This window comes from Mauremys reevesii, linkage group 8, assembly GCF_016161935.1.
Source record: "Mauremys reevesii isolate NIE-2019 linkage group 8, ASM1616193v1, whole genome shotgun sequence".
NCBI lineage: Eukaryota > Metazoa > Chordata > Testudines > Geoemydidae > Mauremys > Mauremys reevesii.
The window spans coordinates 74,626,209-74,640,741 of NC_052630.1; the positions used below are offsets into that span (position 1 = coordinate 74,626,209).

The following is a 14,533-nucleotide window of genomic DNA, read 5'->3' on the forward strand; positions in this document are numbered from 1 at the left end:
AGGACTTTGCACAAATGATTTCACTAAACAGTTTAAATGGTATAAGTTCATATGCTGTCCATGACCTGTTCCTCCATTAAGCCCAACCTGGTCCTGTCCCTCCCTGGATAGGATGTCCTGCCATTTAGATGATGGTCACCCTCTGGCTCAGACTGATATTCAGGGGCGGCTCTAGGAATTGCGCCGCCCCAAGCAGGGCGACACACCGCAGGGGGCGCTCTGGCAGTCGCCGGTCCCGCAGCTCCGGTGGACCTCCTGCAGACGTGCCTGCGGAGGGTCCGCTGGTCCCGCGGCTCCGGTGGACCTCCCGCAGGCACGCCTGCGGATGCTCCACCCAAGCCACGGGACCAGCAGACCCTCCGCAGGCACGCCTGTGGGAGGTCCACCGAAGCCACCTGCCGCCCTCCCGCAGCACGCCGCCCCAAGCGCGCGCTGGGGTCTGGAGCCGGCCCTGCTGATATTGGCTATGTTTGCATTATTTTCTTTGGCATCCTAACATCTATAGTCTTCTGCAGTGTCCCCACCATCATAATCTTTTTGATTGTAGACAGTCCCATACTGATTTCACATCCTACTCTCCTTCTAACTTCTTCCCTTTACACCTGCCATCTTTTGAAGAACTCTCATCTCTACCGCCTCCAGCCTTTTGATATCTGTTTCATTTAATGCAGCTACTTCCAGACCTTGGAGTAATCTGTTAGAACATTGGTTTGATACATTTTTACTTTGATATCAAATATTAAGTTTTTTCTAGAGTTAAATTCCTTATCTTATGCAGATGACATATTTCAACTGGCAGACATATTTGAATTAATGATGATATTTTTTGCTACCATAGAAAATTGGTGTAGTTGATTTGGACTAAGAGAGAGACTGATGCAGTGGAGCTGCAATCCATGTGCTATTGAATAGTGTAAGTGGACCCAGGATAAGAAGATTGTTAAAGGAAAACTATGGGTAATTTCCTGAATCCTTTTGGAATAGCAAAGGGGTATTTCACTTTTCCAAGGCCTCTAAATGGTTTTGTTTGAATAAATCAAATCATTTTCTTGACTAGTGCAAAGACTCTGAGAATCGTTTTAAAAATTCATTTGACAGAGGAGGTTCTCAGTTCAATCTTACGACACATGTCTTAACAGTATCCAAATCCAGTATCCAATTTGATATCCAAATGTGACATTTCAGCATGTGTCTCACTGCAGCATTCTGGATCAGTTTATGTTAAAAGGATGCCAGTAAAGTTGCAGAAAGAGTTACAGTCCAGTCTGAATGTGATATTCTGTATTAAATCCATGGGATAACCATTAGAAATTGGAGGGCTGTTTACAGCAAGAAGCTTGTTCTTTTATTTCAGTGCAAGTAACTGATTGGCAGCCTGGCAGCCACTGGAAGTGCAGTTCTGGAGAGCTAACTTTGAGTTCATTCACAGTTGTACTTCTCAGGGTTTACTGATGTACACTGGCTAGTCTGGATAGGGGTTTTGAAGTTACAATTAGTTTATTTGTTAGTTTAAACCATAGAATTTGCAGAGCTATTTGAAATTCAAAATGTTTCCTATTTCACTATGAATAACCCACTGACATGCATTTGGTAATTATCTATGTATTGTCAAAATGCCAACTATCACATCAGTTTGATCCCTGTCAGGCTTGGGTTTTGTACACTAAATGGCATGGAAATTATTTAGGTTATTATATTAGGGCTTGATCCTGTAAGGTGCTCATCATCTTCAGATCTCATTGAAGACAATGGGAGTTTTATGTGCTCAGCACCAACCATGATCAAGTGTTTGTTATTTGAATGGCCAATGAGTACTGAAATAGCCAGCCAACTTTACTGACCTATTTTTTCAGTGTGCTGTCCTGGCTGCATTTTAAAATGTTTACTATGTCTTGCTCACTAATATAGATTAAAGAAGATTTATGCAACACATTATTAAATAACAGTGTTAACAGTACTTATTTCTTCCCTTTAGTGCTAGCCAGTTGTAAAATATCTTTTCACTGGAGACCTTATTTTGAACACTTTAATAAAACAATCTAAAAAGTAACGTACCATCTGCGGTAGTAGCGAAACAATGTTAAATTGAAACTGTTATGGCACATCTTGCAGAGACGATAGTGGCTATTTTATGCTGGATTAGAAGCTTTCATGAAAAAGAATCTAGTCCAGCGCGCAGCTGAAAAACAAGAATGTGACTGCAGGGTCACTGTAGCTCACAGAATATGGCTAATGAGAGATGTATTAATTTTCTTACCTAAATGACTGTTACAGTGATGCCTTCAGGTTTCTACATTTTAAAATATTTACTTTATGTATGTTTTTTTCTTCATAGCTTATTAAATTTGCCTGAATTCAACATTGGATTAACCATAGCCCCCAAGTTGAGGGATCCTTAGCCAAACTTTAGGGGTAAATTCCTAATGCCAGAAACAGGGAGAGGGAACAAATGACCACACCATCATTTTTTAAGAGGGTTTCATTTTGGGTACCCTTTAAAAGCTAAATTTAAAAGGTACATTTTAGAAAAAGAGTGAGTTTGTTACCTAAGTGTGGTGTTTCTTAAACGGAAATAAACAGGCCTTTTTACTGAATTTTACAGGACTTAGTACATTTCTACATTATGTTTATGAAGAAAAATACAAAGGTGAGGCACTTATTGCAGTTTTTACAGAACTTTAATATAGGTACTGTGACACAGAGGCCTATTGATGGTTCACTACTCTGTGTCAGCAACTCTTATCAGGCCTGACATACTCACCACACCTAACACACTTGTCATGATACCCACAAGGGGGCATGTAATATATAACTGGAAGACTAATAACTCACTGATGATTAATATTCTTGTTCAATGCACACCTGAGGTGTGCACAAAGTGTTATGGATATGTGCTAGAATTATGTTCTTTAAATGTGTTTGGAAGCAATGCATACGTCCAGCCTGCCCTACACAAAGGAATTGGTATTTGTTTGTCAGACCAGCCTGATCATCAGGCAGAGACAGTGAAGGTGCAGTTACATAAAAAGTAAACAAAGCCATCAAGCTAACAAGGGGTGCAGGTAATGACTCAACTATCACCAGCAGGGGTTACTCTCAGACTGAACTACAGGGACAGAAAATGCATATGGCTCCTGCACTCCGGAGAGACACAGGAGACTAAATCCCTAGGAGGCCATCCTGACTTTTAGGACAAAGACAATTCCTTTGGGAATATAAGGGGCAGAGCTAGACTCCATCTTATCCTTCACCTGAGAAGACAAAGGACCCAAGCACTTTGTTCTCCTTGTGTTGGGTCATGGCCAGAGGGTCTATCACTTAACCTGTGTCATTTTGTCAATAAACTTGTTTGACTTTTAATCTACACCAACCCAATGCTGTATTTGAATTGAAGTGATTGTTAACGGAAGTTACAGTAATAAGCTGTACTTTCTTTAGGGGAGCAAACCTTGTTATTTCTCTGAGTGTTCCAAGAGAGGGCTGGGCGCTTCAGGACAGGCAGTTTTGGGGAAATTCAGGACTGGGAGTGTGTTGGGGGCACCATGCAATTAGCAACCCAAGTTGGTGGAGAACAGAGTGGGGCTGTTGTGTTGCATGCAGACTGCTGGGGTCAGAACACTGAACCAGGACTGCACAGCACACGGAACCAGGTTACACAGCACACGGACACTCACAGAACTGCATGCTTGATTGTTGGCTGTTGGTATCCGGGATGTGAGCCGCAGCAGCAGAATATTTAAGGCACTCAAGACTACAAGGCAGGGAGTGACACAACCTCTTGCTGGCCTGGGTTGCACCTCAGAACATTACAGGTGCATTGACACTTGAGCATGCGATATTTTTTTAAACTCTACAAGATTTGTCTACCTGCTTAACTTCAGGATGCTACTAAAGTATTCTGTGAGAAATCGATTTGCTTTCCCAGTGTTTCACTGAAGTATTCTAGGTTCCATGACCTTACATCAAAAACTATAGAAATGTAATGAGAGCAGATTCAGCATCCCTACCTTGCTGTGCTGATGTAGGTGTTCAAAGGCTTATCCGCAATGGGACTTAGACGGGGCAGTTTTCAGTGTTGCAACACCTAATTTTCAGGTGCCTAAAAAATCAATGAAACAACAATGGGGCCCACAAAGCCTAAGTGAGGCATGTAGGCTCCCTACACATTGCACGCGGAGAGATAGGTGCCTAAGAATGTGATCCACCAAAGCCAGCACACTAGGTGAGGAGCCACCTAAGCTAGCCAATGGGAGATGCAAATGAAAGGGGTATGTACTATGTTCTGCCCCTCTCATAGAAGTTAGGAGCCTAAATCCAGGCTGTAGAGAGGCACCTGTTTCTGCTTGTGAGCCAGAGCTGGGAACCCTTCTCTTGGAGTCAGGTGGCTTAAGTGCCTAAGCTCTTTCTTGCAAGAATGAGTTAGGCACCTGCCTAACTACACACAAAAGGGATGGAGGAGAAGCTGATGGTGGCTATTATACGTTAGATAAATACTTAAATATTTCATTAGGCCAGAGAGAGAATTACTCTATGCTTTAGCCTCGTGGTTAAGGCACCTACCTGGGAGGTGGGAGACCCTGGTTCAACTCTTTTCTCCCCATCAGGCAGAGGGGGAAATTAAATCCAGGTCTTCCATTTTGAAGGCAAGTGCTCTAATAACCACTGGGCTAAAAGTTATAAGGGGTTACCGCCTCCTCCTTGATTCTGAATGGTCCCAATCCAATAAGTATACACAGAGTACACCTATTGTATGGGCCCCACAGGCCTATCTTCCCCTGGTTTGTAGATTGTGCTAGGGCGTAGGCCTGAGAGAGGCACCTGGAGTGAGGCATCAGTGCACATGCCCAGAGGCAGAAACATTGGGAACTTTTAATTCCCCAAATCAGGGGGACCTTGGCTGTTGGCTTTGTAAGTCACAAAGGTTGGTTGCTCTGTTAGCCTCCAGGCATGTTTTTATTTAACTGTGTGTGTCACAACATTTGATCTGATTCATGGTTTGTGAGACTGACTGATTAGTTTCCAATTAAATTAATAGAAGTTGTATTTTTCCCAGGCTGTTTCTGAATGTTCTGGGAAGAAAGGGAGCCAAAGCTAAAACCCTGATCTGACTCCAGGTAAACATTCAGGTGGTTTGGAATGCAAAGACAGGTCCATATCTGAATTTTGAAATTGGCCCTTTTCTATAGGTTAAAACTAAACTCCTGGACACAGTCACCCTCAAAACATATGGTGTTTGAAATATGGATTGAAACCTCATTGCCCAGTCCCTTTCCTAGGGAAAACCAACTTTGATCTAGGAACACCTAATGAAAGCTTGACCATAGCTATAGCTTTTGCTACCAGGTGCTACAATCTTGAATAAAAGGTGTGTTCTTTTCTAACAATAACTCCTGCTCAATGGAAATAATTTTAACTGAAAATGCCTTACAAAGGACATGCTAAATAATGCAGTTATCAGTCAACATTTTTTATTTTCATTCATTTGTAGTTTTCCAAATATATAGTCCATTTATTGCATGTTGTTTTCATAATTTGTAAAAAGTTTTATATCTGTATCTTCTAGGCTAGGGGATTTTGCACAACGAATTTTGTCTTTATTATATTTTTTCTAGATGGACAAATTAAATATGACTAGAGGAAATACAATAACTTGTCTATAGTCTTGCACTCTCCCACTTTCAAAATAAGCAGTAAAACCTGGAAAAATATTAGCTTCTCTTTGAATAATAAATTTTTAATGAAAGTTCACAAGGTAATGTTAACAAGTGTGCATTTAAGAGGCTGCTAATATTTTGAAAATGTATCTCCTCATGGAAAATTATTAAGGAGAATGTTAATAACAATTAGTGACTTATCTTGACACAAAGGTTACTAATATCCTGTGTCTTGTATAGCTATGTATGTTTTATTTTGCCTTTCTTCGTCAGGTTCCAATTTTAGATTTCATAGCAGGCATGAAGAGGTTTTTTTGAGCAATATTCCTGAAGTGTTATGTTACATTTTTTAGGTGAAGAAAAGAGAATAGCAATGGAACAATGATTTTTCAATAAGGGCCTAATTCAAAGCTAACTGAAGTCAATGGAAAGACTCCCAAATCAGTAACTTAGGGCCTGCTCTGGTAAACACTACAGAACATAGTGCTTACTTGACTTCAATCATGGTAGCAAATACTCTACTTGGTAGTAAGTACTTGCAGAATGAGACCTTACATTTGTATTTGCAGGTAACTAAATGACAAATTGTAACTATAGTACTTCCCAGTATTTTAAACACAATCAGAGAAATCATTTATTGTGTTATCAGTTTAGTAACAGATGATGTGTAATTTTATTCTATGCCACCTAGTGGTGGTCTAATTCACTGCTTAGCAATATAACAATTTTTCATCACGCTGAAGTAAGTATAGGGTAATGAGGTTTGGATTATCAATTAACAAACTGTTACATTTTTGGATCTCAGCTTGTTGTTGTTTGTGGCCTTCTCCAGTATGATCATGTCTGGCCATGAAGTTCAAGAATGAATTCAGTTATTCTTATGTAAGGGCTTGATCCAATGTGTCAAATCTAAGGAGCATTGCTTTCCTTACAGTATTACATTCCAAAGCTTGAGCAGGTGTTAGAGTCTGCTCCAGACACACGTTGCAGCGTGGCTATATCTTGGGCATCTCAGTACTCTGATTTGAAAAGAATATCCAGGAAGTTAATGTCTAGAGTCCCTTGCCAAATTATAATAGCAGTACTTATTTTTAGAGATGAACCAAATCCCCAGCTCTAAACATTTTGGACTTTGAGGAAATTTGTATCTGAACTGCATGGATTGGACCTGACCCCATCAGCAAAGTTGTGTCTCATCCCATAATATTGCTGATGGTAGAGCAGTGGTTTTAAACCTGTGGTCTATGGACTTCTGGGGGTCCACAGCCTATGTCTAAGATTTCCAATGGGGTCCATACCTCTATTTGAAATTTTTTAGGGGTCTGCAAATGAAAAAAGGTTGAAAACCACTGACATAGAGGATGATATGCTATTACTGCTACCATTAGCTTAATTGGCAGATGGCTGTGCAGTGGTTCTAAAAGTTCCAACCTACTAATGAACCAAGTGAGTGTGAATATAATGCCACATGATGGAATTTCTGTTTTTTCAGTTTGTTTTTTTAAAAAATGTAGGAAATGACACACAAAAACCTATATTAAAACAATATTAAGTTTGCCAAGTCAAGCGCTCAATTTGTTTTTCCCCATAATCATATAATTACCGATTGTATCACAATGCATGCACATAAGGATGCTGAATTAAGGCAACTTTCATTCTCAAATTTCCTTAACTTTTGAGTGCTTGACTTTGCAACCTTAAAAATGTTCTTTTAATGTAGTTTTTGTGTGTGTAAGAATTATGAAGACTATTCATATTACCACAGAATATTAAGGGTCAGAAACTGGAAATTAACTTTTCAGTTAATCTGTTTTCTAACATGTTCACACCTGGCCTGGAATCTTAGTGACTTGAAAGACTTCCTGCATCGCATATGTTGTAATATGGGAAATTTGTTGTGTAAGATAAACATACATCCCACATTACTTGAAGGGAAATAGCAGAGATAAAATAATCTTTAAAATACAATAGAAAATTGTTGATATCTGCTACATTCCTTTCCATGAATTATTTAGTAGTTAATTTGGAATTTGATTATTTGATTAAGGAAATGAATTCTGTAGGTGACATATGATTAAGACAAAGAAAGAGAAAACCTAAATTAATACAATTATTTTAGTTTGATCTCTTATTTCATTAATGATACTGTACTTTGTTAGGGCATAATCTTTGATTTCAGTGGGAGCTGAGATTACTCAACACCTCTGAAAACTGAATCTTTATACTGGAAATGTTTGTCTAGGAGCTTAAACTGTATATCTATTTTTTCAGCCTCCCAGAAATTACAGAATTATAGAGAACACATTCCATATATTTCTGTTTCTATACAGTTGTTTATGCAGCCAACACCAATCACTTGTATATTGAACAGATGTAGCTCCACACATAAACTTTTCCAGTGGAACATGACATGACAACATTGAAATATCTATCCATCCCAAGCCTTACTTACTCGATCACAGGCTGGCTGGTCTTTTAAGGCAAGTGTGGTTCAGCCTTAGCTGTGACCTAGGAGCTAGCCCCCAGCTTATGATTATAGGGAAACTGAATGATGAGTAGTGATCCAGCTGTGAAAGGCGGGCAGGAAAAGACTATTCAAACATACTGCCAAACTCAATTTGGAGCAAAGACTCAGGAGACAGGAGCAAGGGGAGTTCTCTCTCTGGGAAAGGCTTGGGAAGCCAGGCTGGAAAGCCAACAGGAAGCAGGATAGACTCCTGTTGGGGAAGCCCTGAGCTACGGCCCACAAGTGGCAGGGATATCCCTAAGGGAAGCTGCCAGAGTCCCTGGGGAGGGGAGGCAGTGAGGGAATCCTGTTAAGACAAAGAAGCAGCAGAAGGGGAACTCTGCAGGAGAAAGTCAGGCTCCTGTGTGGGAAGCCCTGAAGTAGGGCCAATAGGAGAACTTCAGTCTAGCCTGATGGGGTGGAAGAGTTATTAGTTTATACATTTATTTGGACTTTCAGTTGGACCTTTCTCTACCTTGGAAAGGGAAAAAACTTTTAAGTAATTTAGCAGGAGGGCCAGGCCACAGACCAGGGCCGGCTCCAGGCACCAGCTTAGCAAGCAGGTGCTTGGGGTGGCCACTCCGGAGAGGGGCAGCATGTCCAGCTATTCAGCGGCAATTCGGCAGAGGGTCCGTCGCTCCCGCTCGGAGCGAAGGACCTCCCGCTGAATTGCTGCAGATTGCGATAGCGGCTTTTTTGAGGGGGGAGGGGGGACTGCTTGGGGCAGCAAACCCTTGGAGCCGGCCCTGCCACAGACCATCCCAAGGGAGACCACACTAGCTAGGAAGGGCCAAGGAAGTGGCTACCAGGGGGTACCAAAGAGGACTTCTTGCAATGCAGTGCTCTAACACAGGGGGATGTGTGGTGATGAGTACACTACCTTACACCCGCTCATGTATAATAATGCCACATCAGTTTATATATACTGCCTCATAACACTACTGTAATGAATGCATGTTCTACTATTTGCTAGTCTTTACCAGTTGACTTTTTATACACAGGTAACAGTCAATATGTAACAATTTTCAGTTAATAATCCCACACTGCTACCAGCTGCCTCTGCAACATCATCCCATCCTCCTTAATATGGATTTACACAGCACTAAGGGTCCCCATTTTCAGGATGTATTAACTTCTGAGCAGGTTCCCTAAGGGGCTGGAGGGATTACAATGTGTATTACCTATAGACCAGCCCCATCCCAGCTGACCACTGCTGGCATCTTCTCATTCAGATTCCCTATCATCTCATCAAACATTCAGGAAAGCAGTGGGGGATACCGTGCTGCAGAGAGGTTTATTTTTGATTTCCTGTTTCTACATAGGCAAAGGCAGATTCACTCATGAGGGATCCCTCTTCACCATGCAAACCACTGGGGCACCATTTGGACCTAAGACACTGTTGGAATACATCCATTTTACTGAAAGTGATTTACCCTTATAACTGACTCACTTCAAGCCATTTGTAACATTCTAGGGAATTTAGTGTCTCAGGGTTACTGCTCTCTGTCTTACATGCCATGTTAATTACAGCTCTAGACAAAGAATTAGACTGATCCTGTAGCTTTGCAAAATGTCAGATTTAGAGTATATGAAATATCTTTAACAATAAATTACACTTATGGCAACAGGGGAAAAGGAGCTTTGATTTTAAGCTTTCCAAATGTTAAGATTATCAATATCCATCTCAAGTCCAGAGAAATAGGATGGTGCTCTATTTGCTATTGTACCTGGCCGTACCAAAGGAGATGGAGGTGAATTGTTCATGGCTTCAAGGAAACTGACGCACAAATACAGTGATGATTGGGAATTTCATTAGGTCGGAGGTCCCCATAGGGCACTTTTCTCTGTAAATTATATGAAAGAAGGAGGGAATGGAAGAAGCTCTTTAGAACAGGGTGATATGGGAAAGTGACTTGGGACAAGGCAAATCAGGCAGCCAGCTAGTAAAGAGCAACATTGGTATGATCTAGCCTCTATAACCATATGTGTGAAAGGGACTGAGGCTTTCTAGTCCATTAACTGGATGGAAATCATAGCAACCAGCATTTGTACCAATATTGTGTTCACTTCAAAGGAATCTACCTGAACCTGGCAAACTTTAAACAAAATGACTGGCAGGTGATTACTGAGTAACAAACAAATTAATCTTATCGAAGTAGGGGGGAGGCCCTTTGTCCAAACATAAGATCTTTCATAAGTAATTTCCTTCTCTTAAGAGCAATTCACTTTAATTAAGTGGGTTTAACTAATTTATGTTTATCTATGAAAAGTAGCTATGTTGAATCCAAAGAGTTAGGTTGGAGTTCCAACTTTAGGCTGGTGCACTAGTAGAATCACGGAAATCTGTCTGCCTAAAATTTTGTGGTTACCGATTTTCCCCAGAAGGTGTCAGTGTAATGCAGGTTCATCAGTCATATTATGTAATTACAGTGATTTCAGCACTAAGGACTAAGCACTAACTCCCTTCAAAGTGGTTGCTTAAATATCACCAAGTGGTTTTAAGTACAGTTTTGCTTAATTTTTAGTTATAGGCCAACTAGGCAACTGAGTCTTGCTGATTCCTTTGGTGGCTGCTTAGGACTGTTTCCCCTGTATTTATTCACATCCCATAGCATGAAGGAATGCATCTAGATTTTGTTTCCTCCATGTGGGGCTTTGGAAGCATGTAAATTACATTTTCACAAAGTGTTTGTTTAAAAAAATAAAAGCCCTGGCAACATATAGTGATGTTTGGGTGGCAGCTTTTCTTTTTTCTTTCCTTTCTTGCTATAAATACTCAAAATGTTAAATTGAGAAGACCTATTGAGTTAGATCACCTAGTCCATTCAGGATTCCCCAACCCGTTGGTCACAACCCCCAGGGAGATCGTCAAGGGGCCTCAGGTGGCTGTGGATGGGCAGGCCCTTACTGTGGGGGGGCGTGCAATAGAATCAAGAGGGGAAGTAGGAGAGCTGTATTGTTGCAGCAGCACTGGGCACTCCCTCCCTGTGGCTGTGGGCCGCACCCAGGTAGGAGGAAGTGCCTGGACGCAAATGGGGGAGGAAGATAAAACACACACCAGCCCTCCCCCAATCCAGGTGTGTAAAGGCAGAGTTCTGAGGGAGAGAGAGGATACCTGGATGGGCTGGAACAGATGGGACATTGAGAGGGGAAAACAGGTGGGGTGCGGAGGGGATCTTGTATGGCTGAGGCACAGAATCAATTTCTTTTGTGCGGGAGAGGCACACTATCAGCTGGCACAGTACAGCTCTTCCCATCTCTCTTCCCTCCCCCCCAAGTCCCACAGCTTTTTTGATCAAATGACTCACAAAACAGATGTAAAATTGTCCTTTGAAAATTTCATAGGTTTCAAGGTGATTTTTTGGCTCTCTTGTGGATGTAGATGAGAAAAAAAGTTTAGAGCCACAGACCTAAGTCACCTCCTGCTAGCACACCACAGCACAGGTCCTCAGCCTAGGGACTATACTAGTTACTAACCTAATAACAGATACTATATTTATTTGGTCAACTAAGAACATAAAAACATAAGAAAGGCCGTACCGGGTCAGACCAAAGGTCCATCTAGCCCAGTATCTGTCTACCGACAGTGGCCAATGCCAGGTGCCCCTGAGGGAGTGAACCTAACAGGCAATGATCAAGTGATCTCTCTCCTGCCATCCATCTCCATCCTCTGACGAACAGAGGCTAGGGACACCATTCTTACCCATCCTGGCTAATAGCCATTTATGGACTTAGCCACCATGAATTTATCCAGTCCCCTTTTAAACACTGTTACAGTCCTAGCCTTCACAACCTCCTCAGGTAAGGAGTTCCACAAGTTGACTGTGCGCTGCGTGAAGAAGAACTTCTTTTTATTTGTTTTAAACCTGCTGCCTATTAATTTCATTTGGTGACCCCTAGTTCTTGTATTATGGGAATAAGTAAATAACTTTTCCTTATCCACTTTCTCAACTAAGAAAATATATGTGCTGTTTGCAGATGGGCAGGCTGCCTGTATTTGTAGTACTTGTACAGACAGATATGGTTTCCAACCAGCAGCACATTAAATTGTGCCAAGTGGCAACAGCTCCTTTATGATGAGGAATGAGGACATGTTTTGTAATAACCTATGCCAAAATTTTAAAATAGTATAGAATAGATGTATGTCTAAATAACTATGTACAACTTGGCACAACTATATACCACATATTATGGTGTAGGTTATTATAAAACATGTTCTCACTCCTCATTATACGGGAACTATTGCCACTTGGCACAACTTAACCTGCTACCTGTTCTACTCCACAAGGATTCCAGTTAGGTATTATATTGTGTAAATATATAAAAATACCTAACTGGAATCCTTCTGGAGTAGAGAAATGGAAGTATATCATCTGATGCACCTAGTTTCCCTTTGTAAATACCTGACTTTTATTTGATTGGCAGAACTGTATGAATTGTGAAGATGTTTTGTGCTACCATCCCTGTTGGAATAGACATCAGTAACATTTGAATTTGTACACTAACTTTTATTACGCTTTTGTCACAGTTGATCTTTCCACTAGCTCAGCTGCATAGTTAGTACTATCTTAAGAAAATATTAAGTTCAAAATATTAAGTACTAGCTTAAGAAAATATTAAATTTCTTTCCTGATATCCCAGTGAGGTGCAATTTCAAGTAATACAGTAACTACAAAATATCACTGCTGCCAATTCCTGTTCTCTTTTGGAAGAGGAAATTATGCGCATTCAGAAACACAAAATAAATGGAACTGAGTGTGTGTCCAATCCTACAAGGTGCTGAACACCTCGTATGAGGCAAAGCCAGTAAGAGATGTGGGTACTCAGCACTTTAAGGGCCTAAGCCAAAGCCCGCTGGAGTCAATGGGAATCTTTCCACTGGACTTCAATGGGTATTGGACCAGTCCCTAAAGGAGGCATTTAGCAACTTGCAGGATTGGGCCCTTATGAAAATGTGAAGCACATTATCTGCCAGTTTTTTTTCAAAGCTTACTCATAGCTTTGATACTTCAGATGTTTATTGATAAGGTATAGAAAAACAATGAACTCCTCTAATTTTATGTCTGACTTCTGCCAAAGACGTAATTATGAATTAGGGCCTGATCTTGCAAACCCTTAGTTATGTGAGGAGTCCTTACACAAAGTATCCCATTGAAGTCAATGAAACTACTTACACTAGAACTTGGAACTGGTACGAGAACACATTCTTATTGAGTATAGAGATGTAGTTCTTCGTTTGTGAACATCATTGCCTGGCAAAAGTTAATTTGCCCTATGTCTTTGCATTGTTTCATACTGAACTGGTGTTGGGACAATGTATTGATGAACAAGCTATCCCTGCCTAGGTAGATAGACCTGTTGTGCTGAGTAGCATATTGGTCTGAATGAGAACATAAGTACTCTGTGTGTAGGACCCTGGCCTTTTTGCATGGTCTTTAAAGTACTGTGGTTTATGATGCTAGCTAACAAGTAACATCTTCTTTGCATCCGAAGAAGTGGGTATTCACCCACGAAAGCTCATGCTGCAAAACGTCTGTTAGTCTATAAGGTGCCACAGGATTCTTTGCTGCTTTTACAGATCCAGACTAACACGGCTATCCCTCTGATAGCTAACAAAATGTTCTTTAAATAAATGAAAGTGCATATTAAATCATAATGGGCCTGCAACTGTCTTCGCTTATGCTGGTTTTACACTAGTGTAACTCCATTGACTTTAATGAAGTTACACCAGGTTTACACTGGGTAAGTGACAGACGAATGAAACCCAAATTGTTTTCCTCATATTTGAAAATCCCATCCCATCAAATAAACGGAGATAGGAAAACCTTGTGCAAGGCATTCCTTTTATGTGTTATAGATTTTATTATATCAGCATTGCAAATCAAATTACAGTGTGGGCTTGAGCCTACAACAGTTACTAATGAGAGCAGTACCTCAATGCAGGATACAGCTTTTAGTTTGTAGTTTGTAGTTTTTGTTTTTGTTTTTCTGTATCATTTATGCAAATGAATGTAAAATACAAGAAGTAGATCCAAAATCTCACTGAAGTGGAGGTTAGAGGAAATCACAGGCATAAACTTTTTAGTGCCTGAAAATAGAACATCATATATGACATTCTGTTGAATCACTTGTTATTAACGGAAGTAAATGTAACATTATATTTGTTCAGTGATGATATGCTCCCTTTACAAGGAAGTGGCAAATTGCTTTAAAAATAGTGATGAATCAAGATGTTTGATCAACATTTGCAAAGTGGCTACTCAGTATGAACTGGTTCATGGCTAATAGATAATCTTTTTGAGCAGTTCTCAAACTGTGGGTCGGGACCCCAAACTGGGTCACAACCCTGTTTTAATGGGGTCGCCAGAGCTGG

The 14,533-nt window shown here is 40.7% G+C and overlaps 1 protein-coding gene across 1 annotated transcript in view; it reads right to left on the bottom strand.

The window, feature by feature from the left end:
- Positions 1 to 14,533, bottom strand: part of SLC44A3 (solute carrier family 44 member 3) — a 189,293-nt gene that overhangs the window by 76,866 nt on the left and 97,894 nt on the right. The window contains exon 2 of the mRNA XM_039486138.1: positions 4,008 to 4,099. The gene's annotated coding sequence lies outside the window, so the exon portion shown is untranslated. The remainder of the gene's footprint in view (positions 1 to 4,007; positions 4,100 to 14,533) is intronic.